Below are 14632 nucleotides of genomic sequence, written 5' to 3' on the forward strand. Positions count from 1 at the left end.
CAGCACGCAGCCTCACCTTACTAGAATCTGAAGTCAAATGACTACTGTTTGCTGATGATCTGGTGCTTCTGTCCCAAACCAAGGAGGGCCTACAGTAGCATCTAGATCTTCTGCACAGATTCTGTCAGACCTGGGCCCTGACCGTAAATCTCAGTTAGACAAAAATAATAATGTTCCAAAATAAAAAGTCCAGTTGCCAGGACCACAAATACAAATTCCATCTAGACACCGTTGCCCTAGAGCACACAAAAACTATACATACCACGGCCTAAACATCAGCGCCACAGGTAACTTCCAGAAAGCTGTGAATGATCTGAGAGACAAGGCAAGAAGGGCCTTCTCTGTTATCAAAAGGAACATAACATTCAACATACCAATTAGGATCTGGCAAAAAAATTCTTGAAACAGGTATAGAACCCATTGCCCTTCATGGTTGTGAGGTCTGGGGTCTGCTCACCAACCAAGAATTCACAAAATGGGACAAACACCAAATTGAGCCTGCATGCAGAGATGGTTGTCCTTCTGGAAGGTTCTCCCATTTCCATAGAGGAACTCTAGAGCTCTGTGAGAATTACCATCGCGTTCTTGGTCACCTCCCTGAACAAGGCCCTTCTCCCCCAATTGCTCATTTTAGCCAGGTGGCCAGCTCTAGGAAGAGTCTTGGTGGTTCCAAACATCTTCCATTGAAGAATGATGGAGGCCACTGTGTTCTTGTGGACCTTCAATGCTGTAGAAATGTTTTGGTACCATTCCCCAGATCTGTGCCTCTACACAATCCTGTCTCAGAGTTCTACGGATAATTCCTTTGACATCATGGCTTGGTTTTTGCTCTGACATGCACTGTCAACTATGGGACCTTATATAGACAGGCCTTTCCAAATCATGTCGAATCAATTGAATTTTCCCCAGGTAGAGTCCCCTCAAGTTATAGAAACATTTCAAGGATGATCAATAGAAACTTGATGCACCTGAGCTCAATTCTGAGTCGCAACGCAAAGGGTCTGAATACTTATGTAGATAAGGTATTTCAATTTTTAATTTTCAAAAAATAAAAATAAACTGTTATAATCCATTGTTATAATGGAGTAATGTGTGTAGGCTTTGAAATACATCAACAGGTACACCTCAAATTGACTCAAATTATGTCAATTAGCCTATCAGAAGCATCTAAAGCCATGATATCATTTTCTGGAATTTTCCAAGCTGTTTAAAGACACAGTCAACTTAGTGTATGTAAACCTTTGACCCACTGGAATTGTGATACAGTGAATTATAAATGAAATCATCTATCTGTTAACAATTGTTAAATTACTTAGGACATCTACTTTGTGCATGACACAACAGATTTACCAAAACTGTAGTTTGTTAACAAGAAATTTGTGGAGTGTTTGAAAAACGAGTTTTAATGATTCCAACCTAAGTGTATGTAAACTCCCGACTTCAACTGTAGATAATATTTGACTTGGATGACAGCGTAAGTCCTTATCCTAGCTTTAGCACCCCATGATGTTAAACAGCAAATATCTCAAACGCTTCATCTCTTCTCTCTCCCCCTCAACCCTAGAGACACTACATGCATCCCAAATGACACCCTATTTCCTCTATTGTGCACTACTTTTGACTAGAGTACCATAGATCCTGGTCAAAAGTAGTACACTATATAGGGAATAGGGTGCCATTTGAGACACAACTACATTATAAAAACCCGGTGGTCGGTCGGTTGGCCTGTTACAAATATCATCCATTCCTGCAGAAAGTCTTTGTCAGGCTGGGCTTGATGGTCATCAGGCTCTCCCTGGCTGCGTCCTAAATGGAAATCTGTTCCCTTTATAGTTTGCTGCTTTTGCTCAGGGCCCATAACGCTCTGGTCCAAAGTAGTGCGCTGTATAGATAATAGGGTTCTATTTGGGAAAGAACCACAGCCAATCTGAGGGAGATAAAGTGTCAACTATCTCTCTAGGGGGCTAATAGAGCAAGCCGGTAGTCCTTCCTCTTCTACTCTTAATTTGGGGTATTTGCATAGGGGCAATCTGACATGGTCATTCACAGTAGCTGCAGTCCAAATTTATTTCCACACAGCTTCTGTCACAGGAGGCTCCAACAGGGAGCTTCTGCTGTAGCAGGCTACTCTCTGTTGCTCTTTCTGATTCTCATTCATTATTGTATATCTGCTCTGAGACATTCAAGACACAGAGAAAAATGGGAAGATTATAATTGTTATGCCTCCATGAACAAAAATAAAATGGGGTCTGTCTCTCTGTCTACACTACACAGACAAACTCATTCAATGGAAGGCCATACGTGTCTGCGGGTTTTTCGCTATTCACTTGTCCTTGATTGAAGAATTAAGGTCACTGATTTGTAAGGAACTCCCCTCACCTGTAGGTCTTAATTTAAAGGGATACCAAAAACCAGCAGACACTAGGCCCTCCATGGAATGGGTTTGACAGCCTTGCTATACAGCTTACTGTATGTGCTGTATGTTAATTAGTTTTAAGTGGATATGAGGATTCCTTTTTGTTTAAAGGGCCGAGGGGCATCTGACCAATGGCTCTCTCTGTCCCTGGAGAAAATGTTAGTACCGTTGAAACTAAAAGCTGGGTTCTCTACTTGATTTGGCAGTAACACGCACACACACATGCACAGACACAATCACTGAAACAAGCAAACACACACACAGAGCCTCTCGGACAGCTATGAGTCATCAGTAGGTCAGCTTGATGTGATTCCTGTCTGGAGTTAACGACCCCCCTCACCTTACTTTCAAAATGGACAGATCACACATCCATGTTTCTCTCTGTGTGTACTCTAGTCTGGTGCATGCCTGACTATCTGTAAGCCGATGGGGGGGATTAAATCATTTATGGAATAAATTGTTTATGAAATCATGAACTGAGCTGATGCTGCTAGATATTCATCAGTCGTTTAGAGAGTGGACGATGACGATTGTCATTGGCATCCTTTTCTCTACATAATACACACATTTTTACCAGGGTCCATAGGATGCCATTTTGGATCTTAAGAGCTGAAGTCTATTTTCACTGGTACTTAACTGATAAACTGACGTCAATAACAAAGCAGAAATTCTGATATGATCACTCGATCTGCCCGTGAAAGGCCTTACTGAATGAGAATTGACAAAAAATAAAACAATAGATAGCTTTTGCATTATGTTTTAAGAGAAGACAAAGAAGAGCAAAGTATTCTTTTAACCACTCTTGTATGTGAAAACCTAAACTAGCCAGTCTCCCATGGAGCCATATAGAGATATCCCTATCAGGCATGGAAGATGATAACCCTCCCACTCTCCCTAATCACACTTAATCAATGGAGCTGATCTTTGCATATGGCCGCTTGCTGGGTGATTAAAGCCAAGTCTCAACACAGAGGGATTGTGAGGGAGGGAGTGTGAGGGAGGGAGGGATTGTGAGGGAGGATGGGAGGGAGGGATTGTGATGGAGGGATTGTGAGGGAGGGAGCGTGACGGAGGGAGGGAATGTGAGGGTGGGAGCATGAGGGAGGGAGGGAGGGTAGAGAAAAAGCCATCCAGATGGGGAGGAGAAGAGGACGACCTCCCACTGTTATAATGCCACTGTCGTTTCCATCTCTACTGCTTAGTGTTCCAAAACACAGAGAGGGACCTCATACTGCTACGGACAGAGGATTCACAGGTAATGGTTTGTTATCTGTAGCATGCATCTTACAATGATCCTCTGTTCTATTTAGGTGTGATGTGTGACATTAACCGAGGTAGAAGAAGAGACAAATGTAGTTATGAAAGTTCAATCAGCAAGGCTGGTCTGAATGGATTGTCATTTCTTTCATCTAGTAAACTCTATTTTTCAAATTGGATTCCTATCTCACTCAACAGCAAAGCAGGTTTTAATAAGCTAGTGTCTATAACGTTACCTCATCACCATAGCTGGTATTTATAGGGTAGCGGTTTTCTTACCTACCTCATCAGCATAGCAGATATGGTAATGTTGTTAACGTTATCACATCAGCATAGCAGATATGGTACTGTTGTTAACGTTAGCTCATCAGCATAGCAGATATGGTCCTGTTTTTAACATTACCTCATCAGCATAGCAGATATGGTAATGTTTTTAATGTTATCTCATCAGCGTAGAAGATATGCCACTGTTTTTAAAGTTACCTCATCAGCATAGCAGATATGGTACTGTTGTTAACGTTGCCTCTTCAGCATTGCAGATATGGTAATGTTGTTAGTGTTACCTCATCAGCATAGCAGCTATGGTAATGTTGTTAACGTTACCTCATCAGCATAGCAGCTATGGTAATGTTGTTAACGTTACCTCATCAGCATAGCAGATATGGTCCTGTTTTTAACATTACCTCATCAGCATAGCAGATATGGTACTGTTTTTAACGTTACCTCATCAGCATAGCAGATATGGTAATGTTGTTAACGTTACCTCATCAGCATAGCAGATATGGTACTGTTTTTAACGTTACCTCATCAGCATAGCAGATATGGTACTGTTTTTAACGTTACCTCATCAGCATAGCAGATATGGTAATGTTGTTAATGTTATCACATCAGCATAGCAGATATGGTACTGTTGTTAACGTTACCTCATCAGCATAGCAGATATGGTAATGTTGTTAACGTTACCTCATCAGCATAGCAGATATGGTACTGTTTTTAACGTTACCTCATCAGCATAGCAGATATGGTACTGTTTTTAACGTTACCTCATCAGCATAGCAGATATGGTAATGTTGTTAATGTTATCACATCAGCATAGCAGATATGGTACTGTTGTTAACGTTACCTCATCAGCATAGCAGATATGGTACTGTTGTTAACGTTACCTCATCAGCATAGCAGATATGGTACTGTTGTTAACGTTACCTCATCAGCATAGCAGATATGGTACTGTTTTTAACGTTACCTCATCAGCATAGCAGATATGGTAATGTTGTTAATGTTACCTCATCAGCATAACAGATATGGTAATGTTGTTAACGTTACCTCATCAGCATAGCAGATATGGTCATGTTGTTAATGTTACCTCATCAGCATAGCAGATATGGTAATGTTGTTAATGTTACCTCATCAGCATAGCAGATATGGTAATGTTGTTAACGTTACCTCATCAGCATAGCAGATATGGTTATGTTGTTAACGTTACCTCATCAGCATAGCAGATATGGTCATGTTGTTAATGTTACCTCATCAGCATAGCATATATGATAATGTTGTTAATGTTACCTCATCAGCATAGCATATATGGTAATGTTGTTAACGTTACCTCATCAGCATAGCAGATATGGTACTGTTTTTAACGTTACCTCATCAGCAAAGGTATGGTAGTGTTAGTAATGTTACGTCTCTCCTCTTCACCATTAGCAAGCAGAGGGAATGTCATTCACCTATTAACTTCAGCCAATGAGCATGGCACACTAATGCATCTCCATCACGCTTGCTGATTACCTATTGGTTCACTTGTGCAATAATCTCTTCCCTTTCTGTCAACCAATGGGCATCAATCTAAGGGAGTATTTATGTCCTTCTCTCTCACTTGATTTTGCAGCAATAGTCTTCCAACGACCTTTCACCTCCCCACCACCACCAGCATAATAACCTGATGGCCTGTCATCGGAACCCCGTTCTCCAAGCGGGGGAGTTTCGATGCCAACTGCCCAGCAAAGGGCAACCTGTCATCAGCATCTGGCTGTGAGGAGAATTTCTCGGAGACAAGGCCTCTCCCAAACTATTCAATACAATTCCATATTGTATTTTGTCTGATGTCATTCAGTTAAGCCTGAACTCAATTGAACAAAAATCCTGGTCGCAAAAAGCTTAGTAGGAAGGTAAGGAGAGAGAGAGAGAGACAGAGAGCGAGAGCGAGAGCGCGAGAGAGAGAAATATGAGAGGGTTTATGTGATTGTCTTACATTGTCTTACATGATTTTTGTTAACAGGACTTTTGTTAATAATACCACCATAGACAATGGGTTAGAGAAGTCAGATATGGGTTGTTTGCAGGCCGAACGGTATGTTCTGTATGTGTTCGGAACTCGATTGTAAGGGTTTTCATCTTCCTCCTCTGACGAGGAGGAGTAGTAGGAAGGATTGGAGGACCAATGCACAGCGTGGTAAGTGTTCATTATATTTATTTATAACTCAGAACACTAAATAATAAACCAACAAAGAGAATGAAATGAAACTAAACAGTCCTGTACGGTGCATACATAAAACACAGAACAGAAAATAATCCCCCACGAAACACAATAGAAAGCAGGCTACCTAAATATGGTTCTCAATCAGGGACAACGATTGACAGCTGCCTCTGATTGAGAACCATACCAGGCCAAACACAGAAATAGCAAATCATAGAAAAACTAACATAGACAACCCACCCAACTCACGCCCTGACCATACAAAGACATAATAAAATAACTAAGGTCAGAACGTGACATCGATACTGTGAAGTAGGCAGGCCGTTAGCAATTCACACTACATTCCTTCTAAACCTAACCATGATCCCTGAGTGCCTTTCCCTGGGCTCTCTCCCAAAAAATACACAGTACCAGTCAAAAGTTTGGACACACCTACTCATTCAAGGGTTTTCATAATTTTTTACTATTTTATACATTGTAGAATAATAAGACATCAAAACTTTTAGTAACCAAAAGTGCTAAACAAATCTAAATATATTTTAGATTTTACATTCTTCAAAGTAGCCACCCTTTGCCTTGACAGCTTTGCACATTCTTGACATTCTCTCAACCAGATTCAACTGGAATGATTTTCCACAGTCTTGAAGTAGTTCCCACATATACTAAGGACTTGTTGGCTGCTTTTCCTTCACTGTGTGGTCCAACTCATCCCAAACCATCTCAATTGGGTTGAGGTTGGGTGATTGTTGAGGCCAGGTCATTGGATGCAGCACTCTACTTCTTGGTCAAATAGCCCTTACACAGCCTGGAGGTGTGTTGGGTCATTGTCCTGTTGAAAAACAAACTATAGTCCCACTAAGCGCAAGCCAGATGGGATGGCGTATCGCTGCAGAATGCTGTGGAAGCCATGCTGGTTCAGTGTGCCTTGATTTCTAAGTAAATCACAGATAGTGTCACCAGGAAAGCACCCCCACTCCATCACACCTCCTCCTCCATGCTTCACGTTGGGAACTACGCAAGCAGAGATCATCCATTCACCTACTCTGCGTCTAACAAACACACGGTGTCTGGAACCAAAAATCTCACATTTGGACTCATCAGACCAAAGGACAGATTTACAGTGGTCTAATGTATATTTGCTCATGTTTCTTGACCCAAGCAAGTTTCTTCTTCTTATTGGTGTCCTTTACTAGTGGTTTCTTTGCAGCAATTCAACCATGAAGGCCTGATTCATGCAGTTTCCTCTGAACAGTTGGTGTTGAGATGTGTCTGTTACTTAAACTCTGAAAAGCATTTATTTGGGTTGCAATTTCTGAGGGTGGTAACTCTAATGAACTTATCCTCTGCAGCAGAGGTAACTCTGGGTCTTCCTTTCCTGTGGCGGTCCTCATGAGAAGCAGTTTCATCATAGCGCTTTATGGTTTTTGCGACTGTGCTTGAAGAAACTTTCAAAGTTCTTGAAATGTTCCGTATTGAATGACCTTCATGTTTTAACCCTTGTGTTGTCTTAAAGGTCAAAAATGACCCGCCACTATGTTTAACAGCAGAGAAACCCCCTCAACATTACAACAAGTGACACATTGCCTTTGTTCACATTTTCATGAAAGCTGTACACCACCAGGGTACAAAGACTGTCTTAGGGTAATTTTTGACCAGGCAGTTATAAAATAATTTATACACCACAAAAACCATGAAGACACAGACACACACACACACACACATACACACACACACAATGAGAAATTGAGATACTTTGTGCTACTGATTTAACTAAAAAAACTGAAACTTTTTTGTGCATGTGCAGTATCTCCCCTCCATGACCTCACACATGACTCAAGTTTACAGACAAAATAAACAAAATTTCAGACAAAATAAACCTTTCTTGAATGCATTGTTTAATAATGGGGAATGCAGTCAGAGGCTATAAAGGTGCTGCAGATAACAGTCCCTCCCAGTTCTCTCTTTGCTGAAGCCATGAGTGCACGTTTCAGTGCCCAACAGGTCGTATATCTGAACGAGGGGACGAGGAGTTAATACGATAATCAGGGGGAAACTGTAACCTATAACATACCTCGTCCAGTCTCCTTGGGACTTTTCGAGAGCCAGACTCAGTCTCCCGGTGCATACACCGGGGCCTCACTGCGGTGGCGGTTGGCGCTCGCCTTCTGTTGCCTGATGGCCCGTTGCAGGCGTACATGGGCAGCGTCCCAGGTTTCCTCCGAGCACCGAAACCATTCATCCACCACAGGTGCCTCGATCTGGCTCTGATGCCACGGTGCCAGAACCAGCTGATAACCTAGTACACACGGAGACAGGTTAGTGGAGGAGTGATGGGGGGAGTTTTGGGCCATCTCTGCCCAGGGGATGAAAGCCGACCACTCCCCCGGCCGGTCCTGGCAATAAGACCGCAGAAACCTGCCCACATCCTGGTTACCTCTCTCCACCTGCCCATTACTTTCGGGGTGAAACCATGAGGTCAGGCTTACCAAGACCCCCAGACGTTCCATGAACGCCCTCCAGACCCTTGATGTGAACTGGGAACCTCGATCAGACACTATAGTAGGAGTTTAGGTGGCGTACCCGAGCGCTGAGGCAGCACAGCTCCTATCCCAGCCTCGGACGTGTCCACCTCTACTATGAACGCTAAGGAGGGATCAGGATGAGCCAACACAGGAGTTGAGGTAAACAGAGCCTTCAGGTGACCAAAAGCCCTGTCCGCCCTAGCTGACCACTGCAGTTGCACAGGTCCCCCTTCAGCAAAGAGGTAATGGGAGCCGCTACCTGACCAAAGCCCCAGATAAACCTCCGGTAGTAGTTGGAAAACCCTAAGAACCGCTGCACCTCCTTTACCGTGGTTGGAGTCAGCCAATTACGCATGGCTGAAATGCGGTCCCTCTCCATCTCCACCCCTGACTCGGACAGGCGGTACCCTAGGAAGGAGACAAACTGTTGGAAGACCAGACATTTCTTAGCCTTAATGTACAGGTCATGCTCCAACAGTCGACCAAGTACCTTGTGCACCAGAGACACATGCTCGGCGTGTGTAGTGGAGTATATTAGAATGTCATCTACATACACCACTACACCCTGCCCGTGCAGGTCCCTGAAAATCTCATCTACAAAGGATTGGAAGATGGATGGAGCATTCATCAACCAGTATGGCATGACGAGGTACTCATAGTGCCCAGAGGTGATACTAAATGCCGTCTTCCACTCATCCCCCTCCCTGATACGCACCAGGTTGTAAGCACTCCTGAGAACCAATTTGGTGAAGAAGCGCGCCCCATGCAATGACTAGGTCACACTGGCTATGAGAGGCAGAGGGTAACTGTACTTCACCGTGATCTGATTTAACTTTTTATGGCTGCAGGGGCAGTATTGAGTAGCTTCGATGAAAAGGTGCCCATTGTAAACGGTCAGCTCCTGAGTCTCAGTTGCTAATATATGCATACTATTATTAGAATTGGATAGAAAACACTCTGCAGTTTCTAAAACTGTTTGAATTATGTCTGTGAGTATAACAGAACTCATATTGCAGGCAAAAGCCTGAGAAATTCCACTTCCTGTTTGGATTTCTTCTGGGGTTGGCAGATTTTCAACCTAGCTCTCATTGAAATTACAGTGAGATATGGATGCGTTTCACTTCCTACACCTTCCACAGATGTCAACAGTCAATAGAACTTTGTCTGATGACTCTAATGTAAAGCTGGGTTGAATGAGACAGGAAGTAGTCACCACTGCCACGAGTTGACCATGCTTTCACTATGCGTTCACAAGGGAAGGACCTAAGTTCCACCGCTCATTTGAAGTCATTCTAATTCTCCGGATGGAACGTTATTGTATCTAAACAACACTCTAAACATTGATTCAGTACATCGTTTGACATGTTTCTACTGACTGTTACGGAACTTTTGGACATTTCGTCACGTTATAATGGACGCGCTTTGTGACTTTGGAATTGTTTACCAAACGCGCTAACCAAAGTAGCTAATTTGACATAAATAACGGACATTATTGAACAAATCAAGCATTTATTGTGGACCTGGGATTCCTAGGACTACATTCTGATGAAGTTCACCAAAGGTAAGGAAACATTTATCATGTATTTTCTGGTTTCTGTTGATTCCAACATGGAGGCTATTTTTTCTATTGTTCTGAGCGCCGTCTCAGATTATTGCATGGGTTTCTTTTTCCGTAAAGTTTTTTTGAAATCTGACACAGCGGTTGCATTAAGGAGAGGTATATCCATAATTCCATGTGTATAACTTCTATTATCATCTACATTTATGATGAGTATTTCTGTTGAAACGATGTGGCTATGCAAAATCACTTGATGTGAATGGAATGCTCCAATGTAAACTCAGATTTTCTGATATAAATATGAACTTTATCAAACAAAACATGCATGTATTGTGTAACATGAAGTCCTATGAGTGTCATCTGATGAAGATTATCAAAGGTTAGTGATTCATGTTATGTGCTTTTTCTCTCTCTCTCTTTGGCTGGTAAAATTGGCTGTGTATTTTGGTGAGTTGTTGGTGACCTAACATAATCGTTTGTGGTGCTTTCCCCGTATATCCTATTTGAAATCGGACACTGTGGTGGGATTAACAACAAGACTACCTTGAAAACAATATAAGATACATGTATGTTTGAGGAATTTTAATTATGAGATTTCTGTTCTTTTGAATATGGCGCCCTGTACTATCACTGGTTGTTGTTATATCGCTCCCGGTAACGGGATCTCAGCCATAAGAAGTTAAACCTCTACAGTCAATGCACGTGTGTAAACCTCCATCCTTCTTCTTCACAAAAAATAAACTTGAGGAGGTAGGTGAGGTGGAAGGCCGAATGTATCCATGTCCCAGAGATTCGGTGACATATGTTTCCATAGCCACCGTCTCCTCCTGTGACAGAGGATACACGTGACTCCTGGGAAGTGCTGCGTCTACCAGGAGATATATCGCACAATCCCCCCTTCGATAGGCTGGTCGTTGAGTCGCAAAATCGGCATTTTCAGGGGGGAGTGTGCATTGTGGAGACCTGGTTTGGACTTTCCACCATAGTTGCACCTATGGAAACACCTATACACCTCCCTGAACACTGATGTGACCACCCCTTAGAGCCCTCTGTTGCCACAAAATATTGGGGTCATGATGGGCCAACCAGGGAAACCCCAACACCACAAGAAACGCAGGAGAGTCTAATTCTCTCCTCATGACCCTTCTGCGTTATCATACATAGTGGAGCTGTGACCGCCCTAATCATACCCGACCCTAAAGGACGACTATCTAAGGAATGTACAGGGAAGGGCACATTAACAGGAACAATAGGGATCCCTAATCTACCAGCAAATTAACTTTCAATAAAGTTCCCAGCTGCGTCTGAATCCACTAGCGCCTTATCCTCTCTAGGGTAGGGGGCAGCATTCACAAAGGCATTTTGGATGAAAAGCATGCCCAAATTAAACAGCCTGCTACTCGGGCCCAGAAGATATGATATGCATATAACTGGTAGATTTGGATAGAAAACGTTTAATATAGTGTCTGTAAATGGAGCAGAACTGATTTGGCAGACGAAAACCTGAGAACGTCCATACAGGAAGTTTTTTGTTTGTTGGTTTTGTAGTTTTCTATTCAATGCCATTACAGTATCCATTGACTTAGGACTCAATTTGCAGTTGCTATGCCATCCACTAGATGTCAACAGTCTTTAGAAATTGTTTCAGGCTTGTATTCTTATAAATGGGGGAGTAAGACCAGTCTGAATGAGTGGACACTGACGTGTCACAGAGCTTTTTCATGCGCAATCCCGAGAGAGTGCATTTCTTGTTTACCTTTTATATTGACTTTATTGTCCGGTTGAAATATTATAGATCATTTAGGCTAAAAAACAACCTGAGGGTTGAATTTAAACATCGTTTGACATGTTTCTATGAACTTTACGGATACAATTTGGATTATTTTTATTTTTTCTGCCTGTTCTGACTGCGTTTGAGCCTGTGGATTACTGAAGAAAACACGAACAAAAGTTTTTTGGCTATAAAGAGACTTCATCGAACAAAAGGAACATTTATTGAGTAAATTAATGTCTTCTGAGTGCCACCATATGAAGATCATCAAAGGTAAAGGATTAATTTCATCTCTATTTATGAGTTTTGTAACGCTTCTGCTTGGCTGGTAACTGTTTGTAATAATTTGTCAACTGGGCTATGTTCTGGGCTAGGTATGTTCTGGGCTGGGTATGCTTTTGCCAAAAATAATTTTATAAATCCGACACTGTGGTTGGATTAACAAGAAGTTCATCTTTAAACCTATGTAAAATATGTTTTGTTTTCCAAATTTTTATAAAGAGCATTTCTGTATTCGAATTTGGCGCTCTGCAACCTCACTGGATGTTGGCCACATACCCTAGAGAGGTTATGCTGGGAATGCGGGGAAATGCTATAGATATATATACATGTGCGCAACAGGAAGCTCTGGGTGAGTTGGGTGCATACTCACCTGGTATGATCCACCAATGCCCTGACTGCTGCCTCGACTTCCTGGGGAACCTCTCTAGCACCGACCAGCCGTGTGTCCTCTGTGGCCACAGGTAATGCAGGAAACAGCCCCCCCCCGGTCACCCAGCACCTCCAAGCTCCATAGGTGTAGGATCGGAGGTGCTGGGGGATGGAATGGATGGACCCCGATCCGGACATCCGTGGGTGCCCAACAGGTTATCCAGCCGGATGGATAAATCCACCAGCTGGTCGAGGGTAAGGGTGGTGTCCCTGCAGGCCAGCTCCTAACGAACATCCTCACGTAGACTACATCGGTAATGGTGGATCAGGGCCCTCTCATTCCATTGCGCGCTGGCAGCGAGGGTCCTGAAGTCCAGTGCGAATTCTTGTGCACTCCTCATCCCCTGTTTGAGATGGAACAAGCGTTCCCCCGCCGCTCTCCCCTCAGGTGGATGATCGAAAACCACCCGGAAGCTGTGGGTGAAATCCTCCTAGCGGACCAACGCTGCGTCTCTACTTCCCCATTCAGCATTGGCCCACTCAAGCGCCTTCCCCGGCAGACAGGAGATGAGGGCGGACACGCTCTCATATCCCGAAGGAGCTAGGTGGACGGTTGCCAGGTAGAAGATGGTGACGACGACCGCCGAAAACCGCCCGAACAAGGAGAGGCACCAACTTCGGCGGAAGTCGTGACAGTATCTTTAGCAATAATAATAATAAACCTCTACTTAAGTAAAGAAAACAATTATGACAGGTGTGTTGTAATAAAAACGAGTGGTGTCCACTGATTAAATGCAGTCTTTCTGCATTGTGAAGAGCGAAAATCCAGATATTCACAAAGTTTGCGAAGAATGACAGGTTGTTTCTTTATGCAAAATAGATTTAGGGTTTAAAATTCAATTTACCTGCTTTATTTTAGGGTTTAGTGAAGGCAGGTTATTTTTTACCCTGAGGACAACGGGAGTAAACCGATTGCTAAGACTTCACAAGGGTCAGAGTAATGATGGGCTATCGTTTCTCTTTGCTTATTTGAGCTGTTCTTGCCATAATATGGACTTGGTCTTTTACCAAATAAAGCTATATTCTGTATACCACGCCTACCTTGTCACATCACAACTGATTGGCTCAAAGGCATTTAGAAGGAAAGACATTCCACTATTCAATTACCACACCTGGTAATTGAAATGCATTCCAGGTGACTACCTCATGAAGCTGGTTCAGAGAATGCCAAGAGTGTGCAAAGCTGTCATCGAGGTAAAGGGTGGCTACTTCTCAAATATAACATGTATTTTGATTTGTTTAATAACACTTTTTTGGTTACTATATGATTCCATATGTGTTATTTCAAGGTTTTGATGTCTTCACTATTATTCTACAATGTAGAAAATAGTAAAAATTAAGAAAAATCCTTGACTGAGTTGGTGTGTCCAAAATTTTGACTGGTACTGTATATATTTTGTTGATGAATACCAGGGAAATAGTTTCATGGAGGTCAAATATTTCTAATGTGAACAGCACGAACGTCCTCAGAAATCAAAACAAATGATTTCAGGTAGCAGGTCTGGCATTTATGCAAGCCAAGCTGAGCAGGAGAGAGGATGGGAGAGAGAGAGACAGAGAGAGAAAGTGAGGATGGGAGAGTGAGGATGAAAGAGAGAGATGAGAGAGAGAGAGATTGGGAGAGAGAGATCCTAGCTACGCTGTTGCCTCTCTCCATTCAATGGTGTTGGGATTTTGGATCAGATTAAATTCTTACTTTATTGTTTGCCCTCCATTCTTGTCTGTACTTTCTTTACTCTTTCTTTGCCAATGGAACAGATTCATCTAAAATATTGCTGGTTTATTGGTATTGAAAACACTTAACAAATACACAGAGACCCAAAATGTCTGCACAGTTTCTCAAGCTGCTGTTGTATATGGAAATATGTTCATATGTCTGCAGACTGCCATCCCTAACTCCCACTCCACTCCAGACACACTTCCA

This window comes from Oncorhynchus clarkii, chromosome 25 (assembly GCF_045791955.1).
Source record: "Oncorhynchus clarkii lewisi isolate Uvic-CL-2024 chromosome 25, UVic_Ocla_1.0, whole genome shotgun sequence".
Lineage (NCBI taxonomy): Eukaryota > Metazoa > Chordata > Actinopteri > Salmoniformes > Salmonidae > Oncorhynchus > Oncorhynchus clarkii.